We start from the raw sequence: 10,083 nt of genomic DNA, 5'->3' as shown, positions 1-10,083 counted from the left end.
ACTTTCCATTTCTACTCCTAATATTTTCTATCTCATTAGAGGCCATGAGATATTCTTCTCCAAGTTGTATAGATTATATTCCTTACCCCATGACCCAGTCTTGGTAGATATGTTCTAAAATACTTTTTTGATAATCTGCTATCTCCATGCTTTATACTTCACTGGGGGGTGGGGGGTGGGGAAGGATCAGGTTAAAGTAACATTTATAATAATCCATGTAAGTAAGTAAGTAAGTATGATTGGCATCTTCTGTGCCATGAGGAGGGGTCCAATGGGGGCTGGGCATGGTGGGCGAGGAGGGGGCCTCTTCAGCAGTGGTGAGACAATAGCCAAGATCATCAAGGATGACATCGGTGTGCGGTTTGCAGATGTGGCTGGTTGCGAAGAAGCCAAGCTGGATATCATGGAGTCTGAATTTCCTGAAGAACCCCAAACAGTACCAGGACCTTGGGGCCAAAATTCCAAGGGGAGCCCTGCTCACAGGTTCTCCCAGTACCGGCAAGACGCTTCTCGCCAAGGCAACCTCGGGGGAGGCTGGCGTGCCCTTCATCACCGTGAATGGGTCTGAGTTCCTGGAGATGTTTGTTGGTGTTGGCCCAGCTCGGGTTCCTGACATGTTTGCAATGGCCTGGAAAAATGCTTCCTGTATCTTGTTTGTTGATGAGATTGATGCAGTTGGCCGAGTGAGCAGGAGAACACCCTGAAACAGCTGCTCATGGAGATGGAAGGATTCAACTCTACCACGAACGTCATCGTGCTGGCCGGCACCAACCGCCCTGACGTCCTTGACCCAGCCCTGATGTGGCTGGGCCGCTTCGACCGTCAGATTTACATTGGCCCCCTGGACATCAAAGGCAGGTCGTCTATCTTCAGGGTCCACCTGTGTCCACTCAAGTTGGACGAGAGCCTCAGCAAGGATGCCCTGGCAAGGAAGCTTGCAGCCCTCACTCCAGGCTTCACAGGTGCTGATATTTCTAATGTTTGCAACGAAGCCTCCCTGATCGCCACCCAAACCCCTCTGTCAGGGAGAAGCACTTCGAGCAGGCCATTGAGAGGGTCACTGGAGGCCTTGAGAAGAAGACACAGGTCCTGCAGCCTGGCGAGAAGGTGATGGTGGCTTACCACAGGCTGGCCATGCAGTGGTGGGCTGGTTCCTAGAACATGCAGACCCCCTGCTCAAGGTGTCCATTGTCCCCCCGGGGCAAGGGGCTTGGCTATGCCCAGTGTCTGCCCAGAGAGCAGTACCTGTACACACGGGAGCAGCTCTTTGACCGCATGTGCGCCATGCTGGGCTGTGGCGTGGCTGAGCAGCTAGCTGTTCTTCGGGCGGGTCACCACGGGGGCCCAGGACTACCTGAGGAAGGTCAACCAGAGCGCCTATGCCCAGATCGTGCAGTTGGGGATGAGCGAGAATCTGGGCCAGGTGTCCTTCCATCTCCCGCGGCCAGGTGAGGCGCTGGTGGAGAAGCCCTTCAGCGAGGCCACGGCCCAGCTCATAGACGAGGAGGTGCGGCGGCTCATCGGCTCAGCGCATGCACACCCCCTGGACCTGCTCACGCGCTGCAGCAGCAGGTGGACAAGGTGGGCAGGAGGCAGCTGGAGAAGGAGGTGCTGGAGCGGGCCGACATTGTGGAGCTGCTCGGGTTGCGGCCATTCACGGAGATCACCTACGGGAACTCGTGGAGGGCACCGGCGGCCTGGAGGAGGACACGGCCCTTCCAGAGAGTCTGCAGGGCTAGTGTGGGGGGCCCGCTGCAGGAGAGCCCATCCTAACGCCTCCGCCTGGAGAGCAGCCTCCGGGACCCCCAGGAAGCCAATTAAAGCACGTGTAACCCGAAGCAATGGCACCCCACTCCAGTACTCTTGCCTGGAAAATCCCACGGATGGAGGAGTCTGGTGGACTGCAGTCCATGGGGTCGCTAAGAGTCGGACACGACTGAGCGACTTCACTTTCACTTTTCACTTTCACACACTGGAGAAGGAAATGGCAACCCACTCCAGTGTTCTTGCCTGGAGAATCCCAGGGACGGGCGAGCCTGGTGGGCTGCTGTCTATGGGGTCTCACAGAGTCGGACACGACCGAAGCGACTTAGCAGTAGTAGCAGTAGCAGCATGGAAGTATGAAACAGAGACAGTGCAGTTTCTTTCCTCCGTGAGATTCAGTCTACATATGCTGTCTTTTGTGCAGAAAATTAATGGCACTTTCAGTACGCATTGTCTTGTCCTTTCTTCCCCACTAGTGATGAAGAACTCACCCTTGCACACTGAGAATCACGTGTCAAGTTCCAGCAAGTCCATGATTTTAATTTGTATAGGTGGACCTGGAGAAACTCAGACCAGGAAACTGAAGCTATAATCATGAGCATCATACTGCTATTCTGAACTCAATAGCACTACTAAAAAGACAAAAGATAGACCTCATATTTTTAAGGTGCTTACTTTAGAAACTTGTAAAAAACTTTGCTCAAAAATGTAACTTAGCTTAAGAAAAAACAATTATGGCATTTTGAAGATTCTGCTTAGTAGAATGGAAAAAACAGACCGCTAGACTGACCTTGAGGGCATTACATTAAGTAAGATAAGTCAGACAGAGAGAAAGACAAAAATACTGTATGATATCACTTATATGCAGACTGTAAAACAAAAAAAGAAAAAAACTGAGCTTGTAGAAACAGAGAATAGAATGGAGGTTGCCAGGGGCTATGATTAGGGAAACTGGGAAGATGTTGGTCAAAGGATATAAGCTTGTAGGTGGAAGATGAATAAGTTCTGGAGATCTAAGTTATAGCATTGTGATTATAGTTAACAACACTGTATCATAAACTTCAACATTTCTAAAGACTAGATCAGAAATCTCATCATTATGTGACATAATAAAGATAGTAGCTTAAGCTATGGTGATAATCATATTGTAATATATACATGTATGAAATCAACATATGGTACACCTTAAACATATGTGTACATCTAATACATAACTGCAAGGAGTTCCAACCAGTCCATTCTGAAGGAGATCAGCCCTGGGATTTCTTTGGAAGGAATGATGCTAAAGCTGAAACTCCAGTACTTTGGCCACCTCATGAGAAGAGTTGACTCATTGGAAAAAACTCTGATGCTAGGAGGGATGGGGGGCAGGAGGAGAAGGGGACGACAGAGAATGAGATGGCTGGATGGCATCACTGACTCGATGGATGCGAGTCTGAGTGAACTCCGGGAGTTGGTGATGGACAGGGAGGCCTGGCGTGCTGTGATTCATGGGGTTGCAAAGAGTCGGACATGACTGAGCCACTGAACTGAACTGAGTACATATATGTCAATTACATCTTTTAAAATGATATGCATTCATTAAAGAAATTCTATTAAAAATGGAATAGCTTTGACTAGATAATTTAACCAGTCTAGACTTTAACTCCTTCATCTTTAAACTGAAGGGGTTAGGTTAAGTGACATATACCTCTCCATCCTGCAGCCAAGAGATTAAAAGATGCTTGCTCCTTGGAAGAAAAGCTATGACCAACCTAGACAGCATATTAAAAAGCAGAGACATTACTTTGCCAACACAGGTCCATCTAGTCATAGCTATGTTTTTTCCAGAAGTCATGTATGGATGTGAGAGCTGGACCATAAAGAAGGCTGAGTGCTGAAGAATTGATGCTTTTGAACTGTGGTGTTGGAGAAGACTCTTGAGAGTCCCTTGGACTGCAAGGAGATCCAACCAGTCAATCCTAAAGGAAATCAGTCCTGAACATTCATTGGAAGGACTGACGCTGAAGCTGAAGTTCCAATACTTTGGTCACCCAATATGAAGAACTGACTCACTGGAAAAGACCCTGATGCTGGGAAAGACTGAAGGCAGGAGAAGGGGAAGATAGAGGATGAGATGGTTGGATGGCATCACCAACTTGATGAACATGAGCAAGCTCCAGGAATTGGTGATGGACAGGGAGGCCTGGCATGCCACAGTCCATGGGGTCGCAAAGAGTTGGACACGACTGAGTGACTGAACTGACTGACATCTCCATCCATGCTAAACACCTTTTCCACTATTTAGAACTCATTTGAAATATAATGAATCACTAAAGATATCATATTAGTTACTTTCTTCAATAGTTCAAGATTTCTAGAAGATTTGGGTAAAAATATGTATACCATAATTATTTCTACTCTGGTGTTGAAAATCTCAATAATATCTGGCCAAGAGAATGGAGATCCATGACTTGAAGCTCTTATATTAGTAAGGAGTAAACAGAATATAACAGGAATACAAATAAAGTCAAACAGATGAATTTAATTGAGAAACCATTGTGTTTTGAAGACTGAAACAAGTTTTGGTGTAATGAGATGGCATGAAGGTAGGATGGGAGAAGGTATGAGAAAATATAAAATGAAAGATCTTGCATGGAAAGACCTGAAATCATGTTATCTTATGTAAAGCTATCATCCTCATGATAATAAATATCTGTTCAGTCTCTCTGAAGAATCCATTTACTTACAATTCAGATTATGGCAGTAATATTAGTCTACTATTTTTTTTTTGTAATGCACAAATAATAGAGTTTATAGTCGGAAGACATTTTTTTCCTCTACCTTCCTTTCTCCTTCTGCTCATCCTGGTCTGGTGGAAATGTCTTCCTCTCTTAGTGTGGCTGTCAACAAGTCACTCATATATCACTTTCTTTACCTATAAATGAGGATCACATTTAACCTTCCTACATCACAGAAAGAGTGTGAAAGTAAATAAATGATTCTACATGAGAGATGAACTACAGGAACTATAATAACTTCCTTAAAAGGTAAGAAAATATTTTTCAACACATAACTGCAGTTTTAATATTTTGCTCAAATATAATAATAATTGCCATATTTCTTAGGATAGATTCAAAACAACTTCCTTTTCTTCATTGCTAGAACAACCCAGTACATTCCTGGATTAATGACTCAAAAAGAAGATGTCTTATCAATAGTTACAGTCCATATGTAGACACGGACAATGAGCCAATCCATCATGAAGAAATGTTGTGATAAACTCTCAAAATGAGCTTATAAGGAGAAAAATTGTTATTTACAACTAAGACAAAAATAAGCACAAATTTCAACAAATACAGATAAGAGATAAAGCAAATTCTCTTTTCTTCCTTATAAGCAGGTCAAAATTAGCTTTAGAGGTGGTGAAATAAACATGTAATGCTCTTAGTTTCTTGATCATCCTCTTCATAAATTAAATATATATATATATATATACATATATATATTCTGCTCACTCCTCCCCTATACTTTTGAACCTAAGTTTTCTAAAATCTGAGGAGCTTGAATATAATTTGCATGAAGTTGTCATGGTCTCACATCCTTCTGTCCTTGGGGAAAGTAGCAGACTGTAGTGTTATAAGATCCAGCTTAATAGAACACAAAAATATGCCAGATGTGGAGAAACCTCTGAAGAGAAAGAAAAAGTGTACAAGAAGGTCAGGAGATGGTATAATTTAGGGCCCACATTATTGAAATATTTTAGAAGGGCCTGACTTGATTGTCAATGCTACTGAAAAGCTGTATCACATCACCAACAGATAGGACTGTACAGAACAAGAGTGTGAATAATGGAACAGGAGCCCAACTATGTGAAAGATGCATTTGTATCTTCAGATATATTTGTTGTCTGCTCTGGTAGCATCCGTGCTGAACTAAAAGTTACTAAAGAATTTACCTGCAAGAAGAATACCAAAATTGTTCTCAGTACTCTTTGAGTGGCTCTGTAACCCAGGCAATGAGTAATTAACAAATAAAAGTATTTTCCCCTCCCAGTGGTCTACCATGTGTTAAACTTGTAAAAACCAGGGAAGGACATCATTCACAAATTTGTGTGGTTGAAATGATTCCATGAGACATGTCCTAGGACACCTATGTTATTGAGTATATGATATAAAATCAATATTGTAATAAATTATACATACATATGTATACAATTTTTAAAAACTTTGGTGTCCTTTGACAGCATATCACATAACTATTAATGTGTTTTGGAAGGGAATCATTCCATTGAGTTATGTTTTTGAGATTTCTTGATCCATTTCTGCCTGGTTCCTCAGAAAATCATGACATCTTTGACTTGGGTGATGGTTATTTACATATTATGGCCATCTGTTCTTGTTTATTTAATAAGTGCCAGTTTCCCGGCAGTGATGCAGTAAGTAGTTTTAGAAAGACAGTGATGCATGCTAAAGAACTGAAAATTTTACTTAAAAAACCTGAAACTCTTTACTATGGTAACTTGTCCTTGTATCATTTTGTGTATCAGTGTTTGTCAGAGAAATATGATTAAATAAGACCAAGAAAAACTTTTTGGCATGTTGATTGCCAAATATGAGGGCTGCTTCATGAAGATTAGACATAATTTACAAATTTCCTCCCCCTCACAGATCAGAATAGCCAGGCTAGAGTAACTTAGAGGTGATAGAGTCTCTCAGGCATTCCCAGCTCCGTCATACACAGGTGGATCGTGCCATTGCTGTTCTTACTGTGGCAGTCTTAACAGAAATTTCTACAGAATCCAGACTGTTCTTATATTTGGTTGGATGAAAGTATTGATCTTTAATTTTAGAATATAGTTTAGAATTCTTTGTTTTATTTTTAATCAGAACTACCATAATTGTAATTGTTTGATGTTTTCCTGAATATGAATTCTGACTCTCAACATTTGGCCCATGAAACACCAATTAACTAACTATCAGCATTCTCTTAATGGGGTAGAAACCAAATCAATAGATGCAATAACTTTTTTTCTGTTTCTTATGGGTCAATGATAACATGATGTAATTCCAAAGACTTTTTTTTAAACATACTCTTAGCTGTCATTCAGTAAACTATAAAGTTACTAAAATTTGCACATTAGTCGTACTTATTGAGCACTTGAATAGGAATTACATGAAGACATCTTTTGGTGCATCTTACGTGCAGTGCAGAAAATTCTCATTGTATGAGCACGTGCATAAAATGTTGGAGTTTCTGCAAACAGCAGAAAAAATAGTTTCCTTCATTTGTTCATGGCTTCTAGTAGCTATTCTTTTTCTTTTGCAGTTACTTAATAATAAAATATGAGCTGTCCCAGTGGCTCAATGGTAAAGAATCCTTCTGCAATGCAGGAGACATAGGAGACACAGGTTCAAATCCCTGTGTCAGGAAGATCCCCTGGAGGAGGGCAGGGCAACTCACTCCAGTATTTTTGCCTAGAGAATCCCAGAGGCAGAGGAGTTTGGTGAGCTACAGTCCATGGGGTCACAAAGAGTGGGAGAAGAGACAGCATGCACACACGCATGCAATTATAAAATATACTTTTATTATAATTACTGTATTTTGGTGGGAGTTGTTTGGTTAACTCTAGAATCTGTAGGAATGCATATCTTAATTAATAATCTTTTGTAAATATATTTGGAGTTTAAGATTGTATATTTTGGAGTTCAGATATGCATAAATCATACCTCCCTGACAGGCAGATACGTACATAATCTGCTATTCATCATACATGATCATAGAGTGATAACTATTTTAATACTAAACCCTATTCACCTGGACATTGCAAACAGGTGAGCAGAAGGTCTTAGGGCCTTTTAAATCTCTTAATTTGTTCTAGAATATAATAAGAACTACTGCTCCAAATAATTTATTATGATAACTTGTATTGTCATGTCAAATCATTATTCACGTGCTTTACTGAAGTTGCTTCTTTTCATTTTATACTAAACTTTTTTCTCCAAAACACAGATAAACAATTATACTACAGATGCAACCAACATAGAATATTTTTGCTGTTACTGTAGCTTACATTTTGCTGGGTTTTTATTTAACATCACATTAAAGCAAAATTTGCTGTAATTGGTGGTCCAGGAGCCCAGTGTGTGCTTTGGCTGCATACTGCTATTTTCCATCTTACATTAAACAATATTCCCTTTTGATTGGGTATGGGACCATGCTAGTGTCTGGGGGAAGCTCAGATCCTCAGATCAGACAATCTGGAGCAACATAACCTCCACATGGCTAAGATACTTGGTAGGGCTAAACACTGCTTGCAAGTGGGCCATAATGTAAATTCCTTTGTTGGCTGAATTATCCTGAAATTATCGCTTGCCATGTCCTGCTTTGTTATAAGTAAGCCATACTGTGGTTGTATGTGTCCTTTAATTTCTACATAATTTCAGTATTAATTTAATACATTTCATATAATCACATTAGAAAAAGAGCACTGAGAATGACTTTGAAGATCATTTAATTATTTATCTCTCAAACTAGGATTCATCTGGTATAATGAGGTGCTTGGTTTACTCAAAAGTACAATATTTTTAAAATATAAAAATATATTCATTGCATGCCATATCTTAGATATATTTATAGATATACAGATACCACATCTATGATATGATGTACAATAAATAAATTTTTTAATAAATGGAAATTTAAAACATTGTTTTGGAGTGAAAAACACTTTTATATCATGTTTCATATAAAATTCAGATGATTTTTTTGACAGTATATGAGATTTTAGAAAGATTCCTATGTGCAGTGGATCATGTTTATATGCTGTATTTATTAGTTTTCTATCACTATCGTAAAAAATTACCACAAGTATGGCAACTTAAAACAACAATCATTTAGTATCTTACAATTCTGTAGGTCAGAAAATTGTGACCTGATTATACCTGTTTCTCTGCTCTGAGTTTCATGAGGTTAAAATCAAGGTGTTGGATGGCTGAGCTCTCATCAGGAGGCTCTTGGATAAGTCTGGTCATTGGTAGAATTCATTTCTTTTTAACTGTAGAGCTGGGGACCTTCCTGCTGAATGCCAGCCAAGGGCTAGCCTTTGCTTCTCCATGTTTTCTGTATTCCTTCTCATGCTTTTCTATGAGTACCTGACCCTCCTCCAGCAAAGGTGGGTCAAATCCTTCTCACAGTGGGAATCTTCCTGATGTCCCCTTCTGCTCCATCTTACTTGCCTCTTCCCGCTTTAGTGGAGAAAGTTGCAGGAGCTCTTGTCTTATGTGACTGATTTGGTCCACCTGGGTAATAAAGGCTACTCACCCTATTTTAAGGTTCCTAACCTCAATTACATATGCAAAGTCATTTGTCATGGAAAGTAACACATTAATAGGCTCCAGGAGTTTTGACATAGACATCTTTCAGTTTAGTCGCTCAGTCCTGTCCGACTCTTGGACTGCAGCATGCCAGGCCTCCCTGTCCATCATCAACTCCTGGAGTTTACCCAGACTAATGTCCATTGTGTCAGTGATGCCATCCAACCACCTCATCTCTGTCATCCCCTTCTCTTCTTGCCCTCAATCTTTCCCAGCATCAAGGTCTTTTCAAATGAGTCAGCTCTTCACATCAGGTGGCCAAAGTATTGGAATTTCAGCTTCAGCATCAGTCCTTCCAATGAACATTCAGAACTGATTTCCTTTAGGAGGGACTGGTTGGATCTCCGTACTGTCAAAGGGACTCAGGAGTCTTCTCCAACACCACAGTTCAAAAGCATCAATTCTTCACTGCTCAGCTCTCTTTATACTTCAACTCTCACACCCATACATGACTACTGGAAAAACCAAAGCTTTGACTAGACAGACTTTTGTTGGCAAAGTAATGTCTCTGCTTTTTAATATGCTATCTAGGTTGCTCATTACTTTTCTTTCAAGGAGCAAGTGTCTTTTAATTTCATGGCTGCAGTCACCATGTGCAGTGATTTGGGAGCCCCCCAAAATAAAGTCTGTCACTGTTTCCATTGTTTCCCCATCTATTTGCTATGAAGTGACGGGACCAAATACCAAGATCTTAGTTTTCTGATTTAGGAATCATTATTTCACCTACCACAGACACACTCTTAGATGCTTGTGATAAAGCATGAAAGGCACTGATATTTCCATCTTAAAGATGAGGGAAGTCAGGACCAGAGAGAGTGAGGTGACTACTAGAGTTTATACAACCAGTTAACTATAGTTTTGCAATTAGACCCTTGTAATCCTGAATTCCAGTACAGTGAACTTTTCTACCAAAGCATCCTGTCATTCAACTTAATAAACTATTTATAACCTATGTAATATCATA

The 10,083-nt window shown here is 40.8% G+C and overlaps 1 pseudogene; it reads left to right on the top strand.

Moving 5' to 3' along the window:
• The first annotated feature begins 235 nt into the window (after nt 1-235).
• On the top strand, nt 236-1,739 carry LOC120852248 (annotated as a pseudogene).
• Nucleotides 1,740-10,083: the final 8,344 nt, after the last annotated feature.

This window comes from Oryx dammah, unplaced genomic scaffold (genome assembly GCF_014754425.2).
Source record: "Oryx dammah isolate SB20612 unplaced genomic scaffold, SCBI_Odam_1.1 HiC_scaffold_25, whole genome shotgun sequence".
Taxonomy (NCBI): Eukaryota; Metazoa; Chordata; class Mammalia; order Artiodactyla; family Bovidae; genus Oryx; species Oryx dammah.
The sequence above is the reverse complement of the archived record's forward strand: the minus strand, read 5'-3'. Positions and strand labels throughout refer to the sequence as shown.